Source organism: Balaenoptera physalus, assembly GCF_965194825.1.
Source record: "Balaenoptera physalus genome assembly, chromosome: 4".
Taxonomy (NCBI): Eukaryota; Metazoa; Chordata; class Mammalia; order Artiodactyla; family Balaenopteridae; genus Balaenoptera; species Balaenoptera physalus.
This window is the reverse complement of record NC_138891.1, coordinates 103,088,877-103,104,379: the sequence shown is the minus strand read 5'-3', so window position 1 is coordinate 103,104,379 and position 15,503 is coordinate 103,088,877.

Here is a 15,503-nt window from a genome sequence, read left to right as displayed (position 1 = left end):
AAGGTATATGTACAGGATTTTATTTTTTGTTAAGTACCAAAATAAGCAAAATTAATCTCTGCTCATAGAAGTAATGATATTGGTTTCCTCTGGGTGAAAGATAGTGACCGGAAGGTAATACATGGGGGTTTTTAGTTACCAGTCACATATTTCTTCATGTGGGTGCTATTTTCACAGGGGTGTTCACTTTGTGCAAAGCTCTTGAGTTGAAAGCATACCTTTGTACATTTTTGGATATATGTTATACTTCAGTAAAAGTTAAATATAAATTTCACTAAACTCCAAATAATTCATATTAATAAATTTGAATATTGCTTTTACTCTTTTTTTATTCAAGTTGATTTACAATATTGTGTTAGTTTCAGATGTACAGCATAGTGATTCAGTATTTTTGCAGATTATATCCATTATAGGTTATCACAAGATGATGGGTATATTGCTTTCAGTCTTAAAGCTGTGGTATTACTCTCTAGATCAGAGTAACTTTCAGGTTTTTTTTTTTTTAATATTGATTCTGATTGTCCTGAACATTATTACCATGCTCTATTTATGGGCAATCCACTCAACTCTATTACTGAATAGTTATCTAGTAATAAACTGCAAATAAGTCATCTGTGAGTGGTATCATTTTGAAGTAAACTAATGAAACAGTTTTATTCGACTCTCATAGAAAAGTGAAAGACATGCTGCCTGAGAAATCTTCAATGGTATAATAACACGAAAGCACCCCTCTACTGCAATTGCTCTTAATTCAAATTCAAATTTGAATTAATTCAAATTAATTAATTCAAATTAATTTAAATTTGAATTAATTCAAATTTCTATACTTGACTACATAAATGCCTGATATTATCACCAGCCTATGTAAATGCTAAATTGCCTGTATTTTATTTTAATATGAAAACATACTAAACTCCTAATATGTGTTCTTACAACATCCAGCACCTCCCCAGTTGTATTCCTGTCATACCTCATTGCACTTTCTTGATTAACTGCTAGTCTTTCCAGCTAGAATGTAAGCTCCATCAGGGACTACACAATGTCTATCTTGTTTACTGTTTCATCTCCAACATCTTACACATTAAATGATACATATTAGATACTTTAATATTTAGAGATGACTGGATAAAGTAATCCAAATAGAAGTATTCAAGCAGGAACATCTTCCTGGTTTTTCTTGGAAAATTTATACATTCTTCTAAATGCCAAATCCTGATAACAAGCAGCTGACAAAGTGGGAAAATTATATATATACATATACATATAATATATACATACATATATGTGTATATATATTTATTTATAATTCTCTTGTGAGAATTAAAGCATAACTGTAAATGTAAAGACTACTGATTTGAAGGAACCTGATAATAACAAGTCAACAGCAAGAGCAGGAAACATTGGTACACTTTGAAGATTAAGGTTAACATTTTTGAGAACTGGAACAGAAGCCTGTAGGAAAGAATCGGTCACCTTATAATCAGGCAGTATTACTTGTGGCTGTTATCATGTTAAAGCGTGTTTGCAATCTTTTCTATTTCTAAAGGTGAGTCATTTGTGCAACTTAAATGATAGATAGATGATAGATAGATGGATAGATAGATATTATAATTTGCACAAATCTTAGTAATGTTGTTCCAAGAAATAACAAATAGCAAGTTTAGGATGCTAAATAAATACTTAGATTGGCTGTTTTTACACATGATTCTTTATCTTCCTGTTACTTTGCTAGAAGATCAGAACGCTAAGTTATTCAAAGACTTCCCAGTATTGTACACTGATGTTTTCCAGTGTTTGATTTTTGCTTAGGTTACAATTCTTAGTAAATATAGCTAAAATATTACTAAAATAATAAAAAAATACTACTACAAATAGTGCTAACATACTAAGTACTCTTCCATTTCTAAATACAGTTGACCCTTGAACAACTCAGGGTTAGGGGCACCTATCCTTGGTGTAGTCAGAAATCCATAAATAACTTTATAATCAGCCCTCCATATCCACGGTTCTGCAACCTTGGATTTAACCAACAGTGGATCTTGTAGTGGTGTGGTATTTACTATTGAAAAAATTTGCATATAAGTGGACCCATGTGATTCAAACCCATGTTTTTCAAGGGCCAACAAAATGCAGAAAAAAATCAAGATTTCAGGAATTCCTAAGAATTACTGGGAATTCTAATCTTCTCAGATTATGAAGATTATATCTGTTGGATATTTGGAAACAGTAAGTCCAACTTGGTACTTGATCTTAAGATGCTTTATCTATTTGGAAAGAAAACCCTATTTATAAAATACAAATTACCTATATGACAGAGTATGCTAGGTACCTGACAGTAGAAAATTGGCTACAATGTTATTAGAGGTAGATTTCAAAAGGGTGGAGGAAGAGTTGTGATGGCTTTGTGGGGGAGGAGGATTTGGGGATTTCAAGTCTAGATTACACTGAAATAAGAGGGCAAGGAATGTAAAGAAGAAGGTATTTTAGGCAAAAAAAATTGAATAATTGAAGTATATAGCAAAAGAATTACAATGGCTAAATCATAGAACAAGTTTTTCTTTTTTCAAGCAATGAAAGTTCATTTGAGAATAAAATTATAAAACCTTGGAAAAATAAATAAAAATAACTTGTGTTAGTACTTGAACAATTGTTAAACAGTAGTACTTGAATGATGTCAAAGTTGGTTGGTGTTTACCCTAAAGGCTACTAGAGTTTTGATCGAGATGTGGGAAAATTCAGTGTGTAAGGCACTGATGGAAGCGGTGTATGAATGAATCCAATATTTATTTTAATTAAAAATAAATTACAACCCTATATTGAGTAATTTATTGAAACACAATCAGTGCCATTATTAGTAATTAAAATCTCTAAAACAAAATCTCCCAACATAGACAAAATCTATAATAAACTTATGTCATTATTTAAAATATTGAATAAAGATATCAGGTTAGAATTATTTTAAAAAAATGCAAAATTTATCTAATATCAAATTTATTCATTTATTTATTTGTTCATATATCCTTCAAATATTTAATGGTTCCCTGCTATTTCCCAAATAGTTGATGGTGTTGAATAACTTCTGAATGTTTTAACAGTCCTTAAATAGAATCCCTAAAGTGGGAGAAAGTCTAGAATTTTTCAGAGGTAATTTGGAGGTAGTGTGGTTAGGACAAAATGAGCATGGCTGGGGGCTGATAATATCAGAGGATATCTAAGAGGTAGGGTAGGGCCAAGGGTGGTGGGTTGCAGGTTCAGGAGGGCTTTGAAGGCCTTTGGGAGGACTATGATTTTTACTCTGAGTGAGATGGGATACCACTGGATAGTTTTAAAGAAAAAGTGACATGATCTGGTTTTTGTTTTTAAAACATCACTCTAACTTGTGTGGAAAGAAAATTAAAATGGAATCTGTATTGCTAAGAGAGCTGTCTAAATTGGAGCCAGGAGGCCACTGAGGAAGTGTGCCTTATGCATGTCTCAGGCTGGATGGGATCTGACATTTTGATCACTTATTATCCTAACAAAGGCATCCAGAACATCTGCCAGAAACTCAAGATACTTAATCCAGCCCCTTATCCTAAAATAACTTGTGACAGCCTATCTACTTATGGGACCCCTACCCTAAAACAACTTGTGATTCCTTAAGGACAGACATTTCCTGACTTCCATCAGAGTCTATCACAATTTTCACAGGGCAGAGAATTTTAACAACCTCATGGCTTTTTGTCTTTAACCCTTCTTTCTCTTTCCTAGAATACTCTTTTAGTTTTATGCAAATCTGTGTCTCCTGAATTGCAATTCTTAAGATCCCAAATAAATTATTTTCTTATTCACAGCCTTCTGCATTGTGTTTCGGTCAGTGCTATCTTAAGAATAGATTATGGAAAGAAAAAAGTGAAAACAGAGACCAGTTAAAATCTTTTGTGATATTGTATGATCTCACTTATATGTGGAATCTAAACAAAAACCAAAACCACCAAGCTCATAGATACAGAAAACAGATTGGTGGTTGCCAGAGGTAGGGGGTGGGGGTAGGGGAAATGGGTGAAGGCAGACAAAAAGTACAAACTTTCAGTTATAAAATAAGTCATGGAGATGTAATATACAGCATGGTGACTATAGTTAACAATACCGTATCATATATTTGAAAGTTGCTTAGAGAGTAGATCTTAAAAGTTCTCATCACAAGAAAAAAAATGTTTTTGTAACTGTGTATGGTGATGGATGTTAACTAGACTTATCGTGGTGATAACTTTGCAATATATACAAATGTTGAATCATTATGTTCTACAACTGAAACAAATATGATGTTATAAGTCAGTTATACCTCAATTCAAAAAAAATTAGATAACCAAAAAAAGAAAAGCCCCAAAACTTTTGCAATAATGCAGGAAAGAAATGATTATGGCTTGGTGATGGTTGCCATGAAAACTGGCAACAAATGGTCTGATTCTGGGTACATTCTTAGAGTAGAACTAATTAGATTTCCTGACACATTGAATACAGGTTATGAGAAAAATGAGCATTCAAAAATGGCTCCAAATTTTGGGGAGGATGAAGTTGCCATCCATTGTGATTTGTGATATTCTGAGTAAAGACAGAATACTGGGAGAAGATCCACAGTTTAGCTTAAAATGTAAGTTTGAGATGTCTGTTAAACAAAGTTATGTTTTTAGCTAGTGAACCATGGTTTCAAATCACTGATTTCCTTCAAACATTACATACATTCTAGCATTTACCTTTATTCTGTTGAAAAATCTGGCAGTGAAAATAATTTACAATTACAATTGCTGTTGGTAAGAATCCCTTGACACAAAAGTTGCATTTGGAAAGTTTATGAAGTCACTGTTCAATTGCTTTTTAAAAATTTCTTTTTGGACAAATTTAGCATCTACAAAATACTGTGGTACCACATAATTTCCTTTCTTTAAAATTAGATCCAGATGTTTAGAATAACATCATATTTGTAGGGTTCAGAAATGACTAATTATTTGGTGGAAAGAAAGTAAATAATAGTTTAAAAATAAATATATATTTAAATAAATAAATAAACATTTTTTCTATTTTTAGAAACTTTTTTTTCATTTCCTTCTTCTCTTCAATTCTTCTAATATCCCCCTTCCTTTTTTTCCCCCTTTCCTTCTTTCCTTCCATATTTTTCCTTTAATTATAATTCATTTAATTGAACATGTACTATATTCCAGGTACTAAACTGGGCATTTTAAAAGATACAAAGGAAAATAAGTTGCAGGTGCATTTAAACACTTGAAAGCTTATTAAAGGATACAAAACATTGCCCTTGGTATATATAACACAATGCTGGAGATGTTAAGTGGAATGAGAAAGGTACAGATAAATTTTTAAAAATCCACTGTTTTATTTTGTCCTGTATTCCATCTTATATAAATAAATTTTATGTGCTAAAATAATTGTCAGTTATGTGATTTAGTGTGCCAAATTTCCTATTAGTACACCAGGATTTATCATCAAGTGGACTCATATTTAATAGGGAAAAAAATAAAATGTAAAGTTTCTACACATTTTCTATGACTATAAGCATTCAAGAATAGAGAAGAAATAAAGTGCAAGGGTAATTGAAATCTTTTTATCTATATAAATATTAAATACATATCGTGCTTACATAAGTCTTGGAAGAATTCTATAGAAAGATTCAATCTTATTTTCACAAATAACCCTTGGCAGTTATTATTCCATGAGGTCCTTGAAATTCCTACTAATAATATTGTCTGAATGTCACATGAAACTGCTGTGCTTAACTCTCAGTTTTATTTCCCATCTACTTACTGGATTGCTAGATTCAGAATCTGAATTTAACTGTCTGACCCTGAGAAAGCAAGGTGAACAAAATGCAGAGATGTGTCATTAGTTTGAATAAAACATATCTGTCCTTAGAAGGCCCATTTATCTCCACTAAACCTAAAGGTCTCCTGGGCTGAAGAAAGAGATATAAACTAACGGATATAGGTGCTGTTTCTTACACAGTTCCTGAGGAGGTGGACCAGAATTTTGTAGATAAGGACTTTAACTAATTCACTGAAAAATTATGTGAAGAGTTTGGAATGGCTTCTTATCATGGCAAATGTATAATATTACAATGATATACTGATATTTAGAAATTTAGAAATGAAATATTAGCATCTACATCTTTATTAGAAGCCACATTGATAACCCTAGCATTGAGAATATAACCCTCCCCAGCCTTAACTCCAGGAAAGGATGAAACTCTAAATGACCAATTTGAGAAAATGGATTCCAGAGACACCAAGCAACATATAGGTCTACCCTATTCTCCTAAAAGAGATAATATGGCTGCAGAGCATAGTAAGATGCCTATGAACATATGAGTTGGTATGTGCTGATAGGTGTGAGATTTACTAAGGAAACAGTATGGGAATAAAAAGTAAAAATTTGAACCCTTCCAGATGTTAGATCAACTCTAGTCTCTTGTTACTTCAATACACTTTATGAATAATCCTTTGAGACCTAAGTTCAATTTTAATTTCATTGATGTCTCAAAGACTTAACTTTTGGATCATAAACAAATCCTGGATCCTTCTGCCTCATCACACATATCTATTCTTGTTTAGGCTTTGGACAGGATTTCTACAATATTGCACAAGCCCTTCTTTAAGTCACTGGGTTTTACTCAAGCTAGCAGTCTGGTTTCAGTCTACTTCAATCTATTTCTGATATAGCTACACTCCTTCCTATGATAGCTGACACATCTCCATCAGGAAACTTTTGCATGGACTTTTCCACTCTGAGTGTTTTCAGTGTTGCTTATCTTGAAACTATCTAATACAATAAAAAAACTCTTTTTTGTGTGTGTTAGAAGCACTCTGATAATAATTAACAAACACCTTCATGCTACTTTCTCTATGAGAATAATAAACAATTTAATTTGAGTAAAATTTTGTTGGAGACATAGGATCCATGAAGTGGCTCTCTGGTAAACTCACTCCTCAATTTGACTCCAATTTTTCTCCAAATGTTGTTCAGGGTTTCCTCAAAAGCCAATGAATATTTTTGAAATCTACATCTGTGTTTGTTGAAATGGAAAATGCTAACATTTATGGGACTACTAGGACAAAGAATGCTCATCAAACTCTGTGTTTTCTTCTAATCTTCCTATGTTCAGTGCTCCTCAGTGTTTCTCAGATCCTTTACATTTAGGTTAGGGATAAAGAATTGAGTCTGACCAGTGAAAGGTATACAAAATTATACACACTGCTTCAAGGTCCATAAAAGTCCTATGTGTAAAATTCCGTTCTCTTTTCCCATTGCATAGCAGTTGTGGAGACAACATTGAAAACCATGGTACCTAAGATGAAAATGCCGGGATTCCTAAGTGACTCTATGGAACATAGCAGTCTCCCCCACCTAACTGATTCTTTTTGGAAGCTTCTGTACCAAAAAGAGCCACACCTGACCCAATAGATATGACCGAGTAACACAATACCTCTAATCTAGTCTTTCAGCTGGATGCAAAGGTGAGATGGAATTTGGGGTCATCTCCTCTGGAGAGGGTTTTCTGTGTGTGAAAAGAAAAAAGTAAAGGAAAGATCTGATCATTAAGTAAACCATCAATGACTTAGGTTCCTGAGATTTTGGGGCTGCTTGATATAACAGCATATAGATAGTACTAAAACTGAAATCTTGAAGTAGGGTACTACTTTAAAAAAAAAAACCCTCAAAATATATGATATTGGCAGAATTGTCTAAAAGTGGGCAAAACACAGATATTGGAGTGGAAATAAAGTGATATATATGTTAATGAAATATCAGAATCCTTGATAAAAATGTTGCCTGTATTAACTGATGACAGATTGAAATTGTAATGGAGTAATCATAGTTCAAGAATACAAAAAAGAGTTGTGGAAAGTTTACACATAGGATTTTTATAAAATAAAACCTAAATTGAGGATCTGGGTCTCAGACACATCCCTGCACCACTGAGAACTTGAACTTTCTGTGAACTATACCTAACCCAAGGACACCAGCCATTTTTAAAACAATATCTGCTAGCTGCAATCTGTGTCTTAAGGTTGTTCCCCCTTGTAACTATGCAACCATTTGGACAAGCACCCTTACTTCTGGCCAGCTTATGTAACTGTGGCCTTGCAGTTTTTGCCTTTACTATGCTCCCCAATTTTGTAGTCCGGAGGAACACAATTCAAGTGCTTCTTGAATCTGTGTCTCCCAGGCTGCAATCCTAACAAGCCCCAAATAAATGCCTCTTTATTTCAATCGGGTCTCGGCTTCTGAAATTTCGGTTAACATAACATTGAAGACAATCTATGCACCTATTGAGCTAGCATCTCTAAGGGAATTGGCTGAGGAAAAAAGAGTTAGTGAGTATTGATATTGGCTGTATTTAGCACAATATTTCAAAAAGTGATGAGTACAGAAGAGAATTAGAAATTGAATGGTTTGAAAGCAAAAATAAAGGAAAACGGCTTCTAAATATCATATAGTGGGCAATAGGATGGAGAACTTTTTCACCCCTAAAGGTCCATTAAGACCCATACTTGGGTCAAAGATTAGATAAAAGGTAGCTTTCTCTTGTTCACACCTGATAATCTCAATGTTACTTCTGGCAAGATGAGAGAGAGAAGCATGGGGGCAAGGAAGCAAATATAAAGAAAATTTGAGTCTTGTGTCTAAAAAGAACTTCTAGTGTTTTTCTGGTACATGGAATAACTTAGAAGTCTTAGAAGTACCAGACAAGGTATGCTCCTCAATCAAAGTTTCAGCTATGTCTAAGGGTATCTTATTCCTAACCCGTCACTGAAATTTTAGTGTGGGGTTGCACGGTGAGCAGATAACTAGTGTTTAGACCTTAAGTTGTTGGCCCAAGAGGAGCCACATCTGATCCCAATAGAGATGACTAGATAACACATCTAAAATTTCTGGTCTTTCAGCTGAATGCAAAATGGAATTTGGAGTTATCTTCTTTGGGGAAGGGAAAGGCAGTATTCTATGTGTGGAAGGAAAGAGCAAAAGTATATTTGGTGATAGAATGATAGAATGTAGCAGAGAAAACTAGTGCTTACTAATGTTTTCCCTCTCCTTTCTAGATATGTAAATAAAGGGCACTTCCTTTTCAGTTAGATTGGAACCATACACCTGAGTTTCTGTCAATGGAATGTAAATAGAAGTGAGGTATGCTGCTTCCGGGCCTGACACAAAAAAATCTGTCAGATACTATCCACCATCTATCCCTCCATTCTGTAGACCCAGGGTTGGAGTTGAAGATGGTGGTACCACAGAATGGAATAAACTAGGGACTCTGAATAACTGTTTAGCAATGTTCCCTTTCCTTTCCTATTCCTCACTACCCAACTCAGACTGGAATATAACATGAGAAACAAATAAATCTTTGTTTATTTGTGTTAAGCCATTGATATTTGGAGTTTGTCTTTTAAATACACACACATAGACACACAAAGACACACACACATACACACTAGATTGAAACTGGGACTTTCTGAAACATCTGAGACATGTAGTTATCGTACATATTATATAAAAACTCCAAGAAATGGGTTCTAAAGCCCATATAATCTTGTCATCTGAAAAAGAAAAGTGACCAAACTTGTAGGAGGGAAACTTACTGGGAATGGATGGTGTATGATGATTTAGGAGGAAACTTAAAATATTCCCACGCTCCCTTTCCTGAAGACAATTTAAAAATAGACAAAAAATATACAGAAAATCTCTAGGCTGAGCTTTTGAAATTTGTAGAATAGTGTGGCATACATAAATCAGTTAGAGTGCTCAATGCAAAGGAATTCTTTTGAATAAAGAAAAATGGAGGGTAGAGATAGGGTATATCATGTAGGACAAACGCATCATGTAGAAATTGTGGAAATCAGAATGTCCCTAAAATGTTGGTGCCTAAGAGTTCTAGGCACCCGAGAGATATGGGTACAACTGGATAGGAAGTAGTGTAGAGAGTCCTAGAGAAATGTAGGAAGCTAGCACTCAATACAGTGTGGAAATGCCTGGATCCTGGGGAGTAGCCCAGATCTAACTATCTGCAAACCATGATAGTCCATATGACAGACTGAAAGATGGGAGTGGAGGGGGGTACAAGAGCTAGAGGACACCCACATGCTCCCTGGGGGCTGCTGAAATAGAGTCTAGTCAAGAAAAAGGGTTTACATGTGTAGTTTTTTTTTTTTTTTTGATTGGTTACTGCTTTTCTTTCACTGTTGCTCCTCCTATAAAAATAAATTTTGTGGACTTCCCTGGTGGTGCAGTGGTTAAGAATGCACCTGCCAATGCAGGGGACGTAGGTTCGAGCCCTGGTCCAGGAAGATCCTACATGCCGCAGAGCAACTAAGCCTATGCACCACAACTACTGAGCCTGTGCTCTAAATCCCGCAAGCCACAACTACTGATCCCACGTGTCACAACTACTGAAGCCTGTGCACCTAGTGCCCATGCTCCACAACAAGAGAAGCCACCGCAGTGAGAAGCCTGCGCATCGCAACAAAGAGTAACCCCTGCTTGCAGCAACTAGAGAAAGCCCATGCGCAGCAACGAAGACCCAATGCAGCCAAAAATTAAAAAAAAAATTTTTTTTAATTAAAAAAAATAAATTTTGTGTTTGGCACATGGAAGATATGCAGTAAGAATTTATTCAATAAATAATAAATATATTCTGTTGATATGACTTTGGCTGTATTCTAATATATGTGTATTCATTGTTTTTTTTTGTAGAGGGGAGAGAGGTTTCTAAGTGTTAAGAGAAAACAGAAATAGAATAATTTTTTTCAAGATTAGAATCTGAAATAATAATCTAGATAAAACTATGATTATATTATTATAACGTGAAAAAAGCCAAACTACTGTAATTTCATCTTTGTCTTTTTACCATGCTATTTAGGTAAGAAATAAAATTAGAATTTTATTTCTAATAAAATAAAATTAGAATTTTATTTCTAATAAAATAAAATTTATTTCAAAATTACATTTAGAATTTCAAAGAATTAATGTTTTTATTTTAGCCTGAGTTTTTGAAATGCTTATTTATTGAACCCGTCTTTAGTGTTTGGTCTTTACTAATTGTTTTTTGAAGGTCCTCATTACCAGAGCCCTATAGAGCTTCCTCTCCTTCACCACCACCCCTCCACCATGTTTGTTCTCTTCCTTTCTTAGAATAAAAAAATGACAAAAAAGCAACTACATTCACAACTGCCTGAATGTCAGAGTATTCGATGAGTCAAGGTGTTGTGGATATAGTGATACATCTGTCATTGCCTTTCTTGTTATTAATGGGATTCTAATTAGACCAATCAGTTTTAATTAGTGTGCTGTCGTGTAGCAATCTAATAAGATACTGTGTCTAGGAAAATTGATCTGGCCCTGATGCTAATTACCCTCCTAGACTCTAAGCTTTATAAAAATAGGAATTGATTGCTTCTAGGCAACCTATGTTCTTTCTCCTTTCCTTTGTCTTCTCTTGCTTTCTTATACACAGAGTTTTCTACTTAAGTTGTCTCCTTAATTCATATTGTGTTTTCATTCTCAATTTATTTTAGCCAAACCTTGGACTTTGGTGTAACCTGAAAAGAGTAGGGTTTTGTCACTTGTCAGAGAAAACAGTCCTCAGTTAAACTTTTCCTCTAGGGAATGCAACAGGTCATAGCCTCATAATCTTAAAGGCTGGCTCAGAGTTAAGGCTGACAGGATTAGTCCCAGGTCAACCTCCACATAAATCAGAGTCAGAGAGAGCTGGGGCTGTGGCTAGAATCAGGGAAGACAGTAACGTTAACATTACAAAAGAAATATCTTAATAATTTTCACGTGGGATTTGCTACCACTGTTTTCTCAAAGCATCATGGCATTTTTACTGTTAAATAAATGAATATTTCCAGTAATCAAGTGACTGGTTGATATTTCCGTAGCTTCTATTTAAATTTAAAATCAGAATAATTTGAGATAACTTCTGTATTCTTTTAGTTATGAGGTACTTGGTCTACAAATCTTGAAGACTGACAAATTTTTAGATGTGCTTTAGCTCATTAACTGTGCATCTGGGCTTTTTATGAAATTGCTGTTGGAAACAAAATATAAACATATCTTTCTACCTAAAAATAAATTGAATTATATTTTTTCTTCCTTCCTTTTAAACAAAATTTATTTTAATGGTGTTTTAAATCCAAGGCCAAAGAAAGAGATTTTTTGATCTTCATAAAAGTTTTTTTTCTATTATGTTAGCATAACCATGGCTTCAGACATTGATGATCTTCATTAACTGTCTCAATTTGTTTTTTGGGGGGGTGGTCCTCAACAAGTGAGTAGCTCTAAAATTTTCTGAAATCCCCATAAAATGTCTTATAAGGTTACTGGGTACATATTCATGGTTTTATGCATGTTTGCCTTTAGGAATTCATTAAATTTTACCTTGTGAGGTTAAAGGAAAGTTAAATTGAAGTGATATTGAATCCTTAGACCAGTGTCTTTCACAGTGTGATCTGGCACAGCAACCAATCCATGAACTATTTGTTACCTGTGCATAATGACATGGAAGTTTATGCCAGAATGAAAATCACGTAAACCATTAAGCACACCGTTTAGGTCAGCTGACTTTCTTTTTTTTTTTTTTTAATAACAAGTCTTTATCAATGAAGGAAACAGCAAATTGAATTATATTCTGGCACAAGCTCCTTATTTCACTATGTGCTGTCACTTTGAGTAGCCCTGATATAGACAGTCTGGCAATATTGAAAAGATAAAAGATGTCTTCCACTGATAAATATTTACACAGATCATATACCAATGATGGAGGATGTGAGCTCCAACCATCCTATGTTCATCTAGGAGTTTCAGTATGTTCTAAACATATCATTTGTTATATTCTTGATTAACCTCACTGGAATTTCACTGTTGGTGTGTGGAGGAAACAATATCAGGAAGGAGTATGTTTATTTCATTCTAACTAGCAAAAACTACCTGATTGATAAGTTGAAAGTGATGAAGCTTTTGAAAGAATATGGCTTTTCCATGGAAGAAGTCTTTGCACAGTTATAAAGAACATTCTGATCATAGTTAGACATGTAAATGAATATTTGAGAGAAAAATTTTTTTTAAAAAAGCAGAGAAAAGATATGCTGAATCCTGCAGTCAGAGAGTCTACAGGAGACTATAAGAAAAATTCAGGGCACTGCAGCATGATATGCCTACTCCAAACTCTTTGAGGATAAGAACTCTGCCTTGGCCACTACTGAGTCCATAGTTGCCTGGCCTGGCCCTGCTTGTTCTTATTTCTCTTCAATTATGCATAGCAATAGGATCTTAAAAATGACCATTTGAAGAACTTTTCCTGTAACTCTTGGACTCTTTGTTGGTCAAACACTAAGTGAGACCTACACTGGAAAAGCATAATGGTGAGAAATGATAGCTAACTAGCTGTTCTGCCTAGGGGAAGGGAAAGGGAAAGAAAACAATGCCGTGAATCACCTGCCCTCCCAGAATTTGTTGAGGAAGTGAGAGTGTTTCTCATAGTCCAGATGTGGGTCATTTGGGAAAATAATCCACTTTGAGTTGTTAAAGTAGCTTTGACCAAGCGGTCTGATTAGAAGAGCAAAGGCATTTCAACAGTTAGAGATTTACAGTGTAGGTTTTAGAAAACCAGGGCTGCGGAAGGTGTTGCCCTCTCAGTCAGAGTAAATGTCTGAATTAGTGGACGACAGGGAAGAGAGCCCCCATGAAGAAGAAAGAATTCTCTGCAGAATCATGAAAACAGACGCTGAACTCTGAATGCTCAGAAAGCCCAGGGAGAAACAGGTATAGACAATAGCCTGGCCAGAGAATATTTGGGATCAGGCAAATATAGCCTCTCCTGACCCTCAAATTTGTCTTTTCCCCCTACTTTTCTCCAAATCCAGAGAAACTAAAAGGCAGCCTAGTGATGATGTGATAATGGGGGTGGTGGAAGATGGAGGTGGGAATTATAGTCCATGATACCCTTCTTCCCAGTCCAGGCTTCTGAAAGATTTTGATTTTTCCAGAGAGTAGCAGATAAAATAGTGTAAACAAGGGTATTTAATTGAGGACTATTTCCAGAACTAATAACATAACTTAGAGAATTCAGGTAATGAGTAGAAAACATTGTATACTTTCCTTTTACGGATTTTTTTCCCAAAAGATTGCATTTAAGTTTTGGCTCTACCTTTTAAGATGGGTGTTACTGGCAGGCTATATAGATTCAGATCTGGATAACAAAATGGTGAAGAAATGTATGAGAGACAGTGAAAGTAATTGAGTATGTTTCACTATCAGCAAAGGGAGGCTTGAGGGAGCCAAATATCTGAAAAGTTATTGCTGAAAAGGAATTAGACTTATCAGGCAGAGATAAGATTAAACAGAGCTATGGAATCACAGATGCCAGAGGATAGAGATCATGAAACATGGGGTAATCATATGGTGGGTTGGTAGTCATCTTCCAGTCCAAGGTTTTTCTAGTATGCTGTCCTATACTTCAGGTTCTAGAAAGCTAAAACCCACTGTTCTCAGCTTCCCTTTCAGATCAGATTCCCCCAAATAAAGTTGTTTATATAAAATTTTGAGGGCAGAATTGAAGAAGATGCCATCTTCCTGCTGCTGATATTGGATTTCTTTTTGTTTATTCTTTAAAATTGTATGTGCCAAGAAACAGATGGGTTGTCAGTGACAGCTAGACTCAAGAAGGTTTCTGTGACTGTTGCAGCAGTCAAAGGGCAGTTACAGAGGCAACAGGAATAGCTTCCTTACTCCTTTGTCACACTTTTGTTTCTCATTCACGCTGAACACCAATATTTCAGGCATTCTTCTTCCAGACACATGGTAAAACTACACTTCTTCAACCTCTTGAAGTAGGTAGGGTCAGGTCACTTGCTTTGATCAATAGAATGTGAAGGAAGTGGTATATATCACTTCCATGTAGAAGCATATAAGAACTGGTATGTCATTTCTTATCTTTTCTCTTCCCTTGGCCAGAGCAAAGGTGGAAGTATGTGTTGCAAAGGAGTTACAATGCTCAGCCATCACATGCATAACAGTTGCCCTGGAGAGTCTTCCAGATATGCAGTAGCTCTTGTCTGGGTAAGAAATATATCATCATTTTTGTTTGCGGTTTTTTTTCCATTGTTTTAAATCACCATGATTTTGGAGTTATTTGTTACCATAGCAAGACCTTGACTAATCTCAATACTGCAGAAATTGACACCAGGTTTGGAATGTTGTAATAACAAAGCCTAAAATACGTAGCATTGACTTGGGCAGAATTGTTGAGGAAACTGAGTTCAAAAACTGACAGTCTGTGCTATTCACTGGGAAAATAATTTGTTAAATGGACTTCTGAGTTAACATGGAAGGATAGTCATGTACTTGATGACCCTGCAGGTCTAGAGGAAGAAGATAGCAAACTGAACATGGGTAGTGTGTATTGATTACTATCGACTGTGGTTGGAAGGTATTATATGAAAGAAGTGAGTTCA